The 16,985-nt window shown below is 52.2% G+C and overlaps 1 protein-coding gene across 1 annotated transcript in view; it reads right to left on the reverse strand.

The window, feature by feature from the left end:
- The window catches only part of DNAH8 (dynein axonemal heavy chain 8), a 13,985,216-nt gene that overhangs the window by 5,402,891 nt on the left and 8,565,340 nt on the right, over nt 1-16,985 (reverse strand). The window lies entirely within an intron of this gene.

The following is a 16,985-nucleotide window of genomic DNA, read 5'->3' on the forward strand; positions in this document are numbered from 1 at the left end:
AAGGATGCTGATTGTCCGAAAGCCAACAAACTACTCCTACCCCCTAGCACAAGTACAAGTGGTAGTACTGGAAACAAGGGATTAGTGGGGTTAACCTTGGGTACTGAGATGGGTTCTGACTTATTCAGGACTCCAGCTCAGGCTGTTTTGGTCTGTGATGGTGGCATAGTTCTTGCCACCTTACTGGTAAGTCCCACTAACTTGGGAAAGTACAGGCAACAACCTTTGATAAATGGAAAAGAGGCCATGGCCTACAGGGACACAGCAGCCAGTGTCACTATGGTGACAGAGAATCTTGTGTCTCCTGACCAGATCATACTTGGACAAGTGCACCAAGGGACCAATGCTAGCAATGTCAGGACTGACCATTCCTTGGCAGTTGTGAATCTCAGATGCTGAGGGGCCTAAAAGGGTTGTGTTATCTTCAGACCTACCTGTAGATTGTTTGTTGGTCAATGAGTTGGAAGCTTCAGCCTGGGCTGAAGTAGAGTGCAGGACTCATGCAGAAATGTTGTGCATCTCTGCAAGTGTGTTTGCTGTGACAAGGGCTCAGGCCAAACAGCTTATCACTGAACAGACCATGGACATTGGAACAATGGACCAGGTTCCTTCCAAGAGAAGGAGCAGGAAGGGTAAGGCTTTGTCCCCCTCACAGACTCACAGTAAAGATCAGTCTCTTGAAGGAGATGATCTTAGCCCTTGTGAAGGTACTGCCCCAGAGGAACTTGGGTCTGATCAGGCTGAGTTCTTGGGGGCAGGGGGCCCTTCTAGGGCGAATTTGAGTTTGGAGCAGCAGACCTACCCCTCTCTTGAAGCCCTCAAACAGCAAGCTGCTGCTGAGGCAACAGGGACTATTAGTGGGTCCCATAGGATCTACTGGGATGAAGGAATTCTACTGGGATAAAGGACTTCTTTACTCAGAGGGTAGAGACCCCAATACTGGTGCCACCAGGAGGATGGTAATGCCCCCAGACGTTTAGAGGTTTCCTATTCACCCTTACACATGATATTCCTCTGGCAGGACACTTTGGGCAAAGCAAGACTTGGGACAGACTTGTCCCTCACTTTCACTGGCCCTATATGCCTGAGGGCACTAAGGAGTTTTGTCGCTCCTGTGCCACTTTCCAAACCGGTGGTAAGTCAGGTGGCATCACAAAGGCCCCCTTAATTCTACTTCCAGTGGTTGGGGTTCCCTTTGAAAGGGTTGGAATTAACATTGTTGGTCCCATAGACACTCACCAACTGCATCTGGGCACAGTCATATTCTAGTGGTGGTGGACCATGCCACTAAGTACCCAGAAGCTATTTCCCTTACAACCACTACAGCTCCTGTAGTGGGAAGGGACCTCTTGGGATTTTTTTTCTAGGGTGGTCTTCCCTAAGGTGGTCTTGACTGACAAAGGTACAAAAATTCATGTCAAGTTACATAACTGCAATATGGAAAGAATGTGGAGTGAATTACAAATTCACCACACCCTAACATCCTCAATGCAATGGGCTTGTTGAAAGGTTCAACAAGACCCTTAAGGGTATGATCATGGGCCTCCCAGAAAAGCTTAGGTGAACATGGGATGTCCTACTACCCTGCCTTCTCTTTGCCTACAAAGAGGTTCCTCAGAAGGGGGGTTGGCTACAGCCCTTTTGAACTTCTGTTTGGACATCCAGTTAGGGGTTCCTTGTGTCTGGTGAAGGAGGGATGGGAGTTACCTCTCAAACCTCCCAAACAGGACTCCATAAAGATTGGCATGACCAAAAGGCTGTCCAGCCAGGTGAGAAGGAAGGTGTGGGTGTTGGAGCCTGTGGCCCCAGCAGCTCTCCAAAACAAATGGAGTGGACCTCACACTATACTTGAGAAGAAAGGTGAAGTCACCTAATTGGTGGACCGGGCAATCCCAGAAGTCCTCATAGTGTATTTCATGTGAACAGTCTAAAACCTTTCGTTGACAGGTCTGGCATGGGCTTGCTCATGGCAACTGATGAGGGACAGGAGGAAGAGAGTGACCCTCTCTCTGATCTCCGCTCTCAGAACCCTGATGATGGATCACTAGATGGAGTGGCCTTGGCAGGCAGACTCACTGATCAACAGCAGATTGATTGTAGGAAAGTCCTCAATCAGTTCAGACATGTTTTCCCTGACATCCAGTCAAACCACCTGGTGTACCCATGAAGTGGACACAGGTGAGAGTCTACCTGTTAAGAATAAAATCTACAGGCAGCCTGACCATGTCAGAGATTGCATCAGGACAGAAGTTCAGAAGATGCTGGAGATGGGAGAAATTGAGCCCTCAGATAGCCCTAGGGCTAGTCCAGTAGTCCTAGCACCCAAACCTCACACCAAGGGTGGAAAAAGAGAAATTAGGTTTTGTGTAGACTACAGACGTCTCAATGCAGTCACCAGGACTGATGCTCATACAATTCCCAGGGCAGATGAACTTATAGATACTTTGGACTCAGCCAAGTTTCTGAGTACATTTGACCTGAATGCTGGCTACTGGCAAATCAGACTCGGTGAGGATGCCAAGCCAAAAACAGCATTCTCAACCCCTAGTGGGCATTATCAATTTATTGTAATACCTTTGGTTTGAAGAATGCCCCAGCCACATTCAAGAGGTTGGTGAAAAAAGTTCTCATAGGCCTGGAAGCCTATAGTGCAGCATATCTAGATGATATAGCTGTCTTTAGCTCCACCTGGGAGGATACCCTGGTCCACCTCAAGAATGCATTGGAGGCTCTGCAAAAAAGCAGGCCTCACTATCAAGGCTACTAAGTGCCAGATGCACAAGTTACTTACCTTCGGTAACAATTTATCTGTAAGAAACATTAGTTAGTTAGATTCCTTACCTTAGAATATCCCCAGGTGTCAGGCTGGATCCGGAAAAGATTTTTCGTCAACAGTACCCCTGCGCGTCGGTTGGCGGCGTCTGCGGCTCCGCGTCCGTCGTCGGCATCGCGGTCGCTGGAATGACGTCGTCGGAGTAATTAGACGCCGCCCTCGCGCGCTGACATCAGTTCTGTACATAGCTTTCCGCGCCAGGAACGCAGAGCCATGCAAGAAACCGACACTGGTGCCATGAAACAAGGGTCCTGAAAGGGATGACCGTAACCCTAGATATAGGTTCGCAGAACGGGGAGGTAAGAAATCTAACTAACTAATGTTTCTTACAGATATATCGTTACCGAAGGTAAGTAACTTGTGCACCTGAAAGAAACACGTTAGTTAGATTCCTTACCTTAGAATAGATACCCCAGCAATACCAACCCCGGTGGTGGGTCTGCGAACCAAGTTCACACCAGGAAGTCCTGGAGAACGGAACAGCCAAAGAAGCCGTCTCTCCGGACTTGGCTGTCCAGGCAGTATTGCTTGGCAAACGTGTGCAGCGAGGCCCACGTAGCTGCCTGAAAAATGTCCTGCAGAGGAACTCCCCGTCCCAAGGCAGTAGTAGCCGCTGTGGCCCGAGTGGCATGGGCCCTCAGCCCCACAGGAGGATCCTTTTTAGTCAAGGAATAACAGACCTTAATGCACAAAACGACCCACCGAGAGATGGTGTGCTTGTGCACTGCCCGCCCCTTCTTAGCGCCCACAAAGCCAACGAAGAGTTGGTCGTCCACCCGGAACTGTTTTGTGCAATCCAGATAAAAGGAGAGCACACATTTTGGGTCCAGACGGTGGAGCCTCTCTTCCTCTTTCGAGGGATGCACAGGCGGAAAGAAGGCAGGTAAGGTAATGGACTGCCCCATGTGAAAGGCAGCAACCACCTTAGGAAGAAAAGAAGGGTGAGTCCTCAGAACAACCTTGTCCTGATGGACAGAGAGGAAAGGAGGTTTAGAAGAAAGAGCCTGGAGCTCACTCACTCTTCTGGCAGAGGTGATGGCAACCAGGAAAGCAGTCTTGAGAGTCAGCAGACGAAGAGGACAGTTATGAAGTGGCTCAAAGGGAGCGCACATTAGATAAGTTAACACCAGATTCAAGTCCCACTGAGGCATTACAAAGGGAAAAGGAGGAAACATGTGAGTAATGCTCTTCAAGAATCTATTTACAACAGGGGACTTGAAAAGAGAAGGCTGATCAGGAAGCCTCAAGAAGACTGAAACAGCTGAAAGATATCCCTTGATGGTGCCCAGAGCAGAGCCCTGCTGGACCAGGGAAAGAAGAAAGAGGAGAACCTCAGAAAGAGGGGCGGAAAGGGGATCCACAGCCTTTGCTGTGCACCATGCCACAAATTTGTTCCACCTGCAGGCGTATACCGTTTTAGTGGAGGGACGCCTGGCTGCCAGTATCACATCACAGACTTCAGAAGGCAAGTCAAATGGCATCAACTGTCGCAACTCAATCTCCACGCATGGAGGTGGAGACTGGACAGGTTCGGGTGGAGGACCGTCCCCTGCTGCTGCAACAGAAGGTCCTCCTGAAGAGGCAGTCGTATCGGGGGATCGAACGACAGACTGAGTTGCTCGGGATACCAGTACCTTCGTGCCCAATCCGGAGCCACCAAGATGACTAGGGCCTGGTAGCGCCTGATCTTCTTCGGCGCTCTGGGCAGAAGTGGTATAGGCGGAAAGGCGTATAACAGACCGCAACTACACTCGCAACGAAAAGCGTGTCCGAGCGAGTGCCGCCTTGGAAATTCCAACGCGCAGAACTGATGACATTGGGCGTTCTCTTCGGTGGCGAATACATTTAACCAAGGCTCTCCTAACTGCAGAAAGAGACCTTGCGCCACGTCCGAGTTCAGACGCCACTCATGATCCATCATGCACCGATGGCTGAGTTTGTCCGCCCTGGTGTTCAGAGAGCCCGCCAGGTGTTGAACCACCAGGGTGATGCCCTGATGTTCCAGCCACATCCAGAGACCCAGAGCCTCTTGACAACCCCACCCCGCCCTGTTTGTTGCAATACCACATGGCGGTGGTGTTGTCCGTGAACACCTGCAATACACAATATGCCTTCAGTGCAAGCCGGATCGCCCGCAGCTCCAATAGGTTGATATGGAGCCGGGACTCCGCCGGAGACCAGATGCCTCTGATCTCCGCCTCTCCCATGTGACCCCCCATCGCAGTAGGGACACATCCGTCACCACTATGTGCTCCGGTTGGGGCAGGGAGAGGGATCTGCCACTGACCCAATCGCGGTCCGTAAGCCACCACTGCAACTGTCTTGCAGTGCCCTCCGAGATCAGGACGTGGTCAGACAGGTTGCCCTGATGTTGAGCTCACTGGATCTTCAGATCCCACTGCAGAGCCTGCATCTGCCACCTGGTGTGATGTACCAGCAGGATGCAGGAGGCCATCAGACCCAGCAGCCATAGGGCCATCCTAACTGAAACTCGGGATAAAGGCTGAAAGATCGGACTCGGGGCCTGAATATCCCGAACCCGCTGTTCGGGAGGATAGACCCGAAACTGCGTCGAGTCCAGAACCGCTCCGATGAAGAGAAGCTTCTGGGAGGGACTCAGATGTGACTTCGGCACGTGGCTGGAGAACCCCAGCGAATGCAGGAGGTCGGCCATAGTCTGGAGGTGGGAGACGACTGTTCGGGGCGAGCCCGCCTTCAACAACCAGTCGTCGAGATAGGGGTAGGCTGGAACCCCTAATATGCACAGATGAGCTGCGACCACCGCCATCACTTTCGTGAACACCCAAGGGGCACTGGTGAGGCCAAAGGGGAGCATGGTAAACTGAAAGTGCTCGTGGCCTACCGTGAACCGCAGGTAACGCAGGTGGGCCGGCAGGAAGGGGATGTGGAAATAAGCGTCCTGCAAGTCCAACGCTACCATTCAGTCTCCAGGGTCTAGGGCAGCCAGAACCTGAGCTAATGTCAGCATCTTGAACTTCTGCTTCCGGAGGAAGGCGTTGACGCTCCTGAGGTCCAAGATAGGGTGTAGGCCCCCTTTGCCCTTCTTCGGAACCAGAAAGTAGTGGGAGTAACAACCCCGTCCTATTTCTGGGCCAGGAACGTGTTCGATGGCCCCCTTGGCCAAGAGGGCCGTAACTTCCTCCTGCAGAAGTTGCAAGTGATCCCCCGACATGCGGTGGTACTGCGGTGGCATGGCTGGAGGGGTCACCTCGAAGGGGAGGGAGTAGCCCCTTCGGACGATTTGCAGCACCCACCTGTCCGAAGTGATGGTACGCTAGTGGAGCAGGTGATGGCGAACTCTGCCTCCCACTGTCGTGGAATGGGCCTGAAAGCTCGGACTAGGAAGGCTTTGAGGCAGATGCTGCGGGATCGGATGTGGACTGGCCGGCTCTCTGTACCCCTGCTCTGCCACGGCGGAATCCACGTCCGCGACCGCGTTGAGGATGGTTCTGCGGCCTGTGGCTGGATGGACGTTTGAGGGGCGCCCTTTCCTTGGCTATGAAAGGGGCGAAAAGCAGAAGTGTGCTGGCGCTGGGCCGACAGACCCAAGGACTTGGCCGTAGCCCTGGAGTCCTTAAAGAGCTCCAGCGCGCTATCTGCTTTGTCGCCAAAAAGGCGACGGCCATCAAAGGGCATGTACACGAGAGTGCTCTGGACATCCCCTGAAAAGTTCATGGACCTCAGCCAGGCATGACGACGAATCGCCACTGTCGTTGCAATCGCTCTGCCCAGCGAGTCCATGGTGTCAAGTCCACATCTAATGGAATACCGTGCTGCATCACGCCCCTCAGCAAGAGCCTGGGCGACCTGTGTTCTGGCCTCCTCTGGACACTGGGGCAGAACATCCGCCACCATATCCCACAGAGAGTGGGTGTAACGGTCCAAAGGCATGCGATATTAATGAACCGCAACCCAAGACTGAGTTAGGAAAACAGTTTCTTGCCAAACTGTTCCATCCTTTTGGATTCCCGGTCCAGAGGTGCAGACGGGAAGGCGGTTTGGCACGGGGAGGCCTAGATAACCAGACTCTCAGGGGTGGGGTGTATAAACAGAAAGCAGGGGTCGCCCGGAGCTGGGCGGTGGTGCCGGGCCATGTTCCGATCCACAGGAGAGACTGTGGAGGGCTTGGACCAAGTGCCCATCAGAACATTGGTGAGGGCCTCATTAAACTGCAACAGAGGCTCCGAAGAGCTTACTGGCGGTTGAAGAACCTCAGTGACGAGGTTAGTCCTCATGGCCGCTGCAGGGAGCTCCAGGCCCAAGGCCTGGGCAGCCTTGTGCAGCACCACAGCATAAGTAGCACCCTCCTCCGTAGCCATGGAAGAAGGAGAAATGAAACCAGTGTCAGGCGAAGTGTCTAGACCACTGACCTCCCCCAGCTCATCTGCACAGTCCTGACTTAACTGGCACTGCTGTGCCAGGGTCCTCAGACCCCTCCAAGTCCTCCCCTTCATCCGTGTCCTGGAAAGCAGGCAGAAATTACGGAGCCGTGTCATAGGCGAAAGGCTCACCGATCGACGCCGGAGATGGCGCTGAGCGGCGCCGCTCCGACGCCGGACCCGGACTGGGACTGAAACCAGGGACCGCGTCGTTCGAGGATGGTGCTGGGAGCGACACCATGGGGGTCAGCGCAGGCGGAGGAGTCGTGAGGTCAACTGGCGTCATCCGGGATCCAGGCCTGGATCCCATGGGGGCCTGCGGCGTCGGGACCGAAGTCGACGACGCACTGAGGCCGAAGCCGCCGGCTCGCTAGGACCCCCAGTCGGACCTGCGGAGCCCAGAGGCATGCCGTCAGGCCTCAACGGCCGGAAGAGAGTCCTCATGGCCACGAGGAAGTCTCGAATCTCGCCTGGAGTCGCATGACGCCCAGGGACCGGAGGGTGTGGGGCTGGATGCGACTCCTGCGGCTCCGGCAGAGCCGCGTGGGTGGTGCCAAACGAACCCTCGGCCAAGTCGCGTGACCGGCGAGGGGAGTCAGAAGAGCGATGTTGCTTCTTCGACTTCTTTTTGCCATGCCTCGACTTACCTGAGTATGAGGACTTGGATCCCGACGAGCGGTGATGACTGCGGCTTCGCGACCGAGCCCTCGACTTCCTCCTCGATCGGGACCTCGAGCGGCGCGGAGCCAACTGCTGGATCTCGAGGGGCTTGTGGGACCGCTCCCGCCTAGCTTTCTACGTCAAGGCCTGGCAGTCGGGCACGACTTGTCATCGTGGCCGGCCCCAAGACAGTAGAGACAGCGATGGTGGGGGTCGGTAACCGAGATCAGTCGGTGACAGACGTCACACGGCTTGAACCCGGGCATCCCTACCGGCACCAGGAGTCGAAGTCGACTCGAAAAAGATAGACAAAATGTCCAAAAAGTTAGTCAAAAAATGACTAAGGGTACGCTTCTCCCGGATCTGCGTTTGCTGGCGCGGAAAAAAGAACTGACATCAGCGCACAAGGGCGGCGTCTAAGTACTCGACGCCACCATTCCGGCGATCACGACGCCGACGACGGACGCGGAGCTGCAGATGACTCCTACCGACACTGTCCCCTGCTGCTGCGACAGAAAATCCTCCCGAAGAGGTAGACGGATAGGAGGAGAGAGGGCCATGTTGAGCAGGTCAGGATACCAGACTCTTCGTGCCTAATCCGGAGCCACCGGAATGACTTGGGCCCAGTCGTGCTTGATCTTCTTCAGTACTCTGGGCAGAAGTGGTATAGGCGGAAAGGCGTCCAACAGACCGCAGCTACACTTACGACGAAAAGCGTTGCCTAGCGGGTGCCGCCTTGGAAATTCCAATGCGCAAAATTGCAGACATTGCGCTTTCTGTTCGGTGACGAATAGATCTAACCAAGGCTCTACCCACTGTTGAAATAGACCTTGCATCACCTCTGAGTGAAGACGCCATTCGTGACTCAGCATGCACCTGCGGCTGAGTTAGTCTGCCTGGCGTTCAGGGAACCTGCCAGGTGTTGCAGCCATTTCCAGAGGCAAAGGGCCTTCTGACATAGGGTCCAAAACCCCACCCTTCCCTGTTTGTTGCAGTACAACATGGCGGTGGCATTGTCCATGAACACCTGCACTACTCTTCCACGAACAGAGGGAAGTAATGCCTTCAGTGCAAGATGAATAGCCTGGAGCTCCAGAAGGTTGATGTGGAGCCTGGACTCCGCCGGAGACCAGAGGCCTCTGATCTCCGCCTCTCCCATGTGGCCGCCCCATCCCAGAAGGGATGCATCCGTCAGCACTGTGTGCACTGGTTGGGGAAGGGAGAGGGATCTGCCGTTAACCCAATCCTGGTTTGTGAGCCGCCACTGCAGTTGACGTGCAGTGCCCTCCGAGATTTGGACGCAATCGGACAGATTCCTCTGATGCTGCGCCCACTGGAACTTCAGGTCCCACTGCAGAGCCTGCATATGCCACCTGGCATGATTGACCAGCAGGATGCAAGACGCCATGAGACCGGGCAGCCTCAGAGTCATCCTGACCAAAACCCCGGATAGAGGCTGAAAGCTCAGAATCATAGCCCGAATATCCCGGACTCTCTGTTCAGGAGGATAAACCCAAAACCTCGTTGTGTCTAGAACCGCTCCGATAGAGAGGAGCTTCAGAGAGGGTATCAGGTGTGACTTCAGCACATTGATGGAGAACCCCAGCGAATACAGGAGGTCGGCCATAGCCTGGAGGTGGGAGACAACAGCCAGTAGTCTAGATAGGGGAAGACTGGAACCCCTGATGTGCGCAGATGATCCGCGACCACCACCATCACTTTTGTGAACACCCAAGGGGTGCTGGTAAGGCCAAAGGGGAGCACGGTAAACTGAAAGTGCTTGTTGCCTACCCTGAACCGCAGGTAATGTCGGTGGGCCGGCAGGACGGGGATGTGAAAATAAGCGTCCTGCAAGTCTAACGCTACCAAGCAGTCTTCAGGATCGAGGGCAGAAAAGACCTGAGCGAGCGTCAACATTTTTAAATTCTCCTTCCGTAGGAAGCGGTTGACGTTCCTGAGATCCAAGATCGGACGCAGGCCCTTGACCTTCTTGGACCTCAGAAAGTAGTGGGAGTAACAAACACGACCTACTTCTGGGACAGGAACCACTTGATAGCTCCCTTGGCCAGGAGAGACGTAACTTCCTGTTTGAGAAGGTCATGGTGATCCTCTGACATACAGTGGTACTGGGGTGGCATGGCTGGGGGGGTAGTCTCAAAGGGGAGAGAGTAGCCCCTTCAGACTATCTGCAAAACCACCTGTCCGACATGATGGTGCACTAGTGGGGGAGGTGATGGCGAATCCTGCCGCTCACTGGTGTTTGATGGGACTGAAATTTTGGATTAGGCAGGCTTTGAGGCTGCTGCAGAGGGGGAGTTGGTAGACTGGCCCACCTGTTGGCCCCCTGAAGCACAACGGTGGTTCCCACATCCCCGTCCGCGCGAAGGTTGGGGAACTTGCGGAGGCCTGTGGCTCTGGGCGGAATGTAGTGGGGCACCCCTTCCGTAGCCATAAAAGGAGCGAAAAGTAGACTACGCAGGGCAGCTGGAGAGGCCCAAGGACTTGGCCATAGCCCGTGAGTCCTTGAAATGCTCTAGAGCGTTGTCTGCTTTGTAGCCAAAAAGGTGACAGCAATCAAAGGGCATGTACATGAGAGTATTCTGGACATCCCCAGAAAAGCCAGTCGATCTCATCCAGGCGTAGCGTCAAAGGGCTACCGACGTGGAAATCGTCCTGCCTAGACAGTTGGCGGTATCTAGCCCACAAGAGATGGTAAACTTCACCGCATCCCTCCCGGCGGCAATAGCCTGGGAGAGCACTGTTCGAGCCTCCTCCGGACACTGAGGCAGCACCTGCGCAACGGCATCCCACACAGAATGGGAATAACAGCCCAATAGACATGTGGTGTTTACCGACGCAAGTACCAAGCTTGCGGAAGAGAAAATCTTCTTCCCAAGATGATCCAGCTTCTTGGATTTCCTCTCTGGTGGAGCGGTAAGGGGTGCGCTCTTAGAGGTAGAGGCTTGGACCACGAAGCTCTCAGGAGTGGGGTGCTAGAAGAGGAAAGTGGGGTCGCCCGGAGCCGGGTGGTGGCATCGGACAATCATCCTATCCATGGGAGCCCCCCTGTTGGGCCTGGACCAGGTGCCCAAAAGGACATCGGTGAGGGCTTCATTAAATGGCAGCAGGGGCTCCACAGAGCTCTCTTGCGGTTGAAGCACCTCATCAGGAGGTTAGTCCTGACCGCCACTGTAGGGAGCACGAGGTTGAGAGCCTCGGCTGCCCCACGCAACACCACTGTGTGACGCTCCCTCCTCTGTAGCCATGGTCAGGGGAGGTGTCCAGACCACTGGCATCCCCTAGTTCCCCTCTCCTGTCATGATCACTGTCCAACTGGTCAGTCAGAGGGTCACCTAAACCCTCCCAGTCCTCCTCCTAATCCTCTGGTTGCCAATCTGGCCTAAAAAGGACCCCATGAGTGAACTGGGGCACAAAAACCCCTCTCAGTGCCGGATGCTCCAGGGTCCACATCAGGATGGAGGCTGGTGTCGATGCCGGCCGGGGGCCCGACTAGGCCTGGGCTAAATTTCCGTTCCGCTCGCGGAAATTGCGATAATTTGACATTTTCGCGTTCCGCGGAGAGCGCGAAAATGTCAAAATTTCCGCATTCCGCAGCTTAGCGATAATTTGTTTCTTGCTCGCGCTGTAAAATAATACATTCTCGTGCGCGCGCGATTGCCTTACCTGAATCCCCGCGTTCGCCGACAAGTTTTCCCGATCCGGTCGCGTTCTCCACGAGATGTTGGATTGTTGGTAGCCATTTGCGCTGTCTCGCGACAATTCGCGCCCGCAGTAACGTCATGCGTCGCGCGATCACGTCTTTCTTCTCGCGATCATGCACCGCGAGAAGAGTGAAAACAAGATGGCCGTGCCCGCGAGCAACCGCATGGGTAAGTTGGCGAGCCGCGACCACACAGAAAATACGGCGAACGGGCGGGAAAAAAACTTCCGCATCTTTGCGATATTTCCGCGTGTTTGCGGAGATTTTTAAAATTTTTGCGATAATTTGCGAAAGCCGCTTTCGCAAATTCCGCCCACCCCTAGGCCCGACCCGCATCGAATGCGGTAGCAGTCCCGGAGGAAGCAGCGCTGGTGGAGGCGTAATAAGGTCAACCGGCGCCGATATGGATCCAGGTCTGGATGCAAGGGGGTCTGCGGCCCCAGGGCTGGAGCCGCCAGCGGAGAAGGCCTAGGCCTCCCAACCGAGTCCGCAGGACCCGAAGGCGCGCCGGAAGGTTCAAGCTGCCCAAAGATGGTGTGCATTACCTCGTAAAACTTACAAAGCTGGGCAGGAGTCGCTCCGGGTCCCGGGAAGGGAGGAAACCTTGGAGTCGACTCTTCAGGCTCCGCACGCGGAGTCACGGGAGAGGCACTGCTCGCATCCCTTATCGGTAAGCTGACTGAAGGGGAGAAGTCGAAGAGCGACTATGCTTCTTCGACTTCTTCTTGTGCTTCGACTTACCTGACCCCGAGTTTGACGACTTAGAAGAATGGTAATGGCTTCGTAACCAGTCCCTCGACCTCTCTCGCGACCGGAACCTCGAACGGCACGGAGCCGACTGCCGACGCTCAAGAAGCTTTCGGGACCACTCCCACAAAGCCTTGGGAGCCATGGACCGGCAGTCGGAGCATGACTTGGGGTCGTGGTTGCACTCCAGGCAAAAGAGGCACGCGCTGTGCGGTTCCGTAACCGACATCAGTCGAGAACAGGATCCACAAGCCTTGAAGCCGGGCATCCCTACTTGCACCAGTAGTCGCAGACTCAAAAAGATGTTGACAAAAGACTCTCAAAAAGTTCAGTCAAAAATTGACTTGAGGTACCGCTCTCTCCGCGTCTGCGCTGGCTGGCATGAAAAAAAAAAGAACTGACGTCAGCGCGCGAGGTCGGCGTCTAAGTGACGAAAAAACTTTCGGGATCCAGTCTGACGCCTGGGGGTAATTCTAAGGTAGGGAATCAATAACTAACTGTTTCTTTCAGATGTGTTTACAAACTAGGGAGTGTCCTACTGTGGAATCGCAGTCCTCCCCTGTAAGGAAGACCTCCTTATCCTCCCTTTGACATCTGTAAGAGAAGGGTAGGGGCCATAATTCATGGAGAAACGCACTACCTAGGGGTTCAAAGAGGCCAATTGGGAAATGTTTCATGCAAGATTTAAATTGAAACGGCGAAAATGGGAGAGAGATAACCCCATGAATTAAGCACACAGGTGAGTCCATCTCAGGTACGGACAACGGCAAGTATTCTAATCGCTCAATGTGTAACAGTGTGTATGTAGCATCTTTCATGGATATACATCTCTGTTTATCAGTGAGATTAAATGGCAAAATAATGTAAAAGCGTTCAAATAATCCCGTTCAAGAGAGTCTGTAACATCCATGCAAATTGCATTATTTATCGTAATTGATTTTGACCATGCTATAACACAGACAGATCATTCTGAACAATATCAATAACAGATGAAACAATAATATCCAAGGTATAGATGCGTGAAGGCAATGTATTGATACTATAGACGACGACTGCAAGGACTTTTTTTAAAATTTGCTTTGTCAATTTGGCACATGCAAAGCGGTGCTTCAATCTGCAAAAGTTTCCAAATTTCATTGTAAGCTGGATGGATAAATCGTTTTGTTCTAGGTATCTAGATAAAACAGCCAAATTAATATTGCTCGATAAAACTGACAACTTTTGTTTCACTGACAACAAAGGGTAGTGTTTTAACCCTGCTTGGCACAATTCACCCACCAGGTATGTGGTGACCAAATGTGTATATGCAAAACGAGGATCCGGTCTAGTCTGTGTGAAACCAGGCGTTACATTTTAAAAATGCAGTTGACATGCATTTGAATTGGTTTGCCACACTAACCAGCCGGATGGGTCAACATCAGAGATATTGAAAGAGTCATTTTGAAATAAAGCTTGCAATACAACAATTGTAAAATTAGTCTTTGTACGTCAATTTTCATATTCCGCCAAAGACGGAATAGATGGGATATTAAAATTTTTGGCAGTTGCCATGCCAAAACAAGTAGTTTGGTGCACAGTACTGTTTAAAAACAAAATTTGAGTCGGTATTAGGCAGGCACGATGCAATGCTTCAGTTCCCTGAACTTGCCATGCCTTAGTGCCCCAAATTGATTTCAAGTCAATGGTATTTTTACAGAAATCACAACCCTGAGTGGCTAATTCAGTCCTAAAGGAACGAGAATAGATGAATTTAGTGTGGGTCAGAATAAATTTGGATGGAAATGACAAGTGCAATTTAAAGAAATAGGACTGTGGATTAGACGTGTTATAATCTGTGAAATTGGTGAAGGGTTTTTTAACTCCCCTTAATGGGAGCTGTACAATATTCCCATTGCGTGTAATTAAAAACAGTTCTTAACATGTTTGTTTTATGTAAGAAATTATCCCCATAGTGTTGATAACAGAATAAATCAGCAGAATTGACAGAGTTCAAATACAAATCTTCGGCATCAAAAGCAGCATAATACTTTAAATCAGAAAACAAGGAATGTACTGCTTGTACATCCCAATCTTCGGAATGGATGTCCGGTATTACCACATCACCTAAAAATACGCTAAATACATATGCTATCTTGAGGACTTCCGTGTCACGACCCACAGAGGGCGCCGACGAGCACTGCCAGGTTACAGGAAGAACACCCGTGGTAAACGGGAGTAAGGGGAACTACAGTTCCCAGGGCGCAAGGCGGGCAGACGTACATACGTCAGCGCGCTCGGCGCAATCAAGAACAAAAGGAACATCCGGCGGAACTCAGGTGCCGGTTATTTTGGTTTCCTGGTTCGAGCAAGACAGAGTGCTGTGTACTGGTAGGGGTGCTCCGCACCGACTTACTTTTTCCTCGCAGGCTCAAGGGCTTGCACTTCTTGAGCATTACCGGTCTGAACTTAATCGGTAGTGATTTCGAACGTAGTCGATCCCGTTGGACGCCGATCACGGCATTGCGGGATCGCCAAGGCTTTTGCTTCTGCTTCCGAATAGACCATTGTCGATCCCGTTGGGCGCCTTACGAGGCATTGCGGGGTCGCGAATTCATGGTATAGAATCCTCGAGACAATCAGAGGTTCGAGTCCGAGAGAAACCAGGCATACAGCGGTTTCGTCTTAGAAGGGACTCAGCGAAGGCTCCCAGAGCTGGCAGTACTTACTAACTGAACATTGTGGTAGTAAGACCGCTGCGATACTGTTGGGGGTCATACTTTGTTACTTGCTAGTACTGCACAAGACGTATTGGAGCAGTGCTATAGGGGTGTGTTGAACAACGCACAGGGGTGCAGGAATTACCCGGGGCGCTAGTCCCATCTGCACGTCATTTGTTTATTTTGTACTCCATACAGGGGCGGTGAGGTGACTTCTGGCATACGTCCTCCCCCCCCTGTACAGTCCGAACACCCAGGATTGGTGGTAGGTACTGAAAGCCTAGGGAGATACGTGAGTGGGGGAGTAGAGTGAGAGGGTGACCCCTATGTTAATCCCTGCCTTCTCTGTAGGACTCCCGAACATCAGCTTCAAGGGGATCCACGTCTCCCAAGCCGTTATTTCCTTTACAGGTACTGCAGGGTAGCTGGGGATAGCAATGTGCCCAGGGTTCTAGGGCAGTTCTAACCATAGCATACTGTTTATTTCTCTTTCAGGTCTCCCTCCCCGCAGTTCCCATCCTTTCCTTCCCTCGCCTGATCGCCCTTCTGTGTCTGTCATATTTATATCAGACCAAGGGGCTATCTGGAGGTGGACCCCTTACAGCATCGTGCGACCCCGAGGACTATTGGACGGTGACATTCCGTCGGACTATGGATTTTGAAAGCAACTTTATCCCAAATGATGCCATCGCGACCGGGAAAGCTGAAATGATCACAAGAGTATGATCACGTTTCATGATATGGGATGATGTATGGGGTGCCAGAATTCCATCGACCAGCTTCACAGCAGAGCGTTCTGGCAAATAATGACCATTGATGAGCAAGAAGAATACAGTCACAAATCCAATCAACATGAATAAGAAAATCAGGATGAGTACCAACCAGATGTAGGTCCAGGGTGGGACCAGGTAAGTCTTTGTGAAGCAAGAGATGAAAATACTCTTTTTTGCGGGTGGAAGTGTCAAAGTGGAAGTGGTAGCTCAGCATCAGCTTGATGTTCTCGGGGACTGGTCGGCACCTCACTTTGGGACTCATCTGCAGGGTAAGTATACTGGACATCGTTATTGAATGAGGATGGTGGCAGGACTGGCAAAAGGTCAATAGTAGTGTCCATTTCACCCTCAGCGATACGGGGATTAGTCGAAGAGGATGAGTTCACCGGATTCAAAGAAATAGCGTTGCAAGAAACTGCAGTAGTCACACTATTCAGAATCGACCAGACTGTATAAGTTGATATTGTCCACGGAAATGTATCTGTTTTTGGTGAGACCGGGCAAAGGTGAGTGCACGTTGAATACCACACAAAGGGCAGCCAGTTCCTGCTAGTACCTAAGACTCTAGCTGTCAAAGATTGCTTTAAGTCACAGTTCATTCCCTCCACTATAGAATTGCCCTCAGACCTTTATGGAGACGAAAACTGCACCAGAACCCCCATCGACTTCATCGCGTCCTTGTACGCCTTAGAGGCGAATGCTGGACCTTGGTCAGAATGGAAGGTGCCACAGGCAAAAGTCCCGTCAAAGACACGCAAATCTCTAATGATATTTTGAGCGTCAGCACTGCATTGTGGCCAAACCCAGAGGAATCTAGTGCACAAATCAACTGCAACAAAAATATATTTATAGGCAGTATATGAAGTCAACAGACCACAGTGATCAAGATATATAGAGCCAAATGGCTGAGGTGATATATATATATAGCTGTGTCTGTGGTGGACGTGAAACTGTAGACGGTTTGATTTGTTGACAAATGTCACAAGAAAGCACATAACTACGAGTTTGTTTGTACAAACCATGCCACCAATAACGTTGCTGTAGAATAGACACGGTCGCAGACACTCCAGCATGTGCGGAAGCCATGCCTTCATGAGCTGCTATGATCAAAGGTAGTCTGTGATCCATGTTGGAAATCAGCCAATCCCCAACTGA

The sequence above is a fragment of the Triturus cristatus genome, chromosome 6 (assembly GCF_964204655.1).
Source record: "Triturus cristatus chromosome 6, aTriCri1.1, whole genome shotgun sequence".
Classification (NCBI taxonomy): domain Eukaryota; kingdom Metazoa; phylum Chordata; class Amphibia; order Caudata; family Salamandridae; genus Triturus; species Triturus cristatus.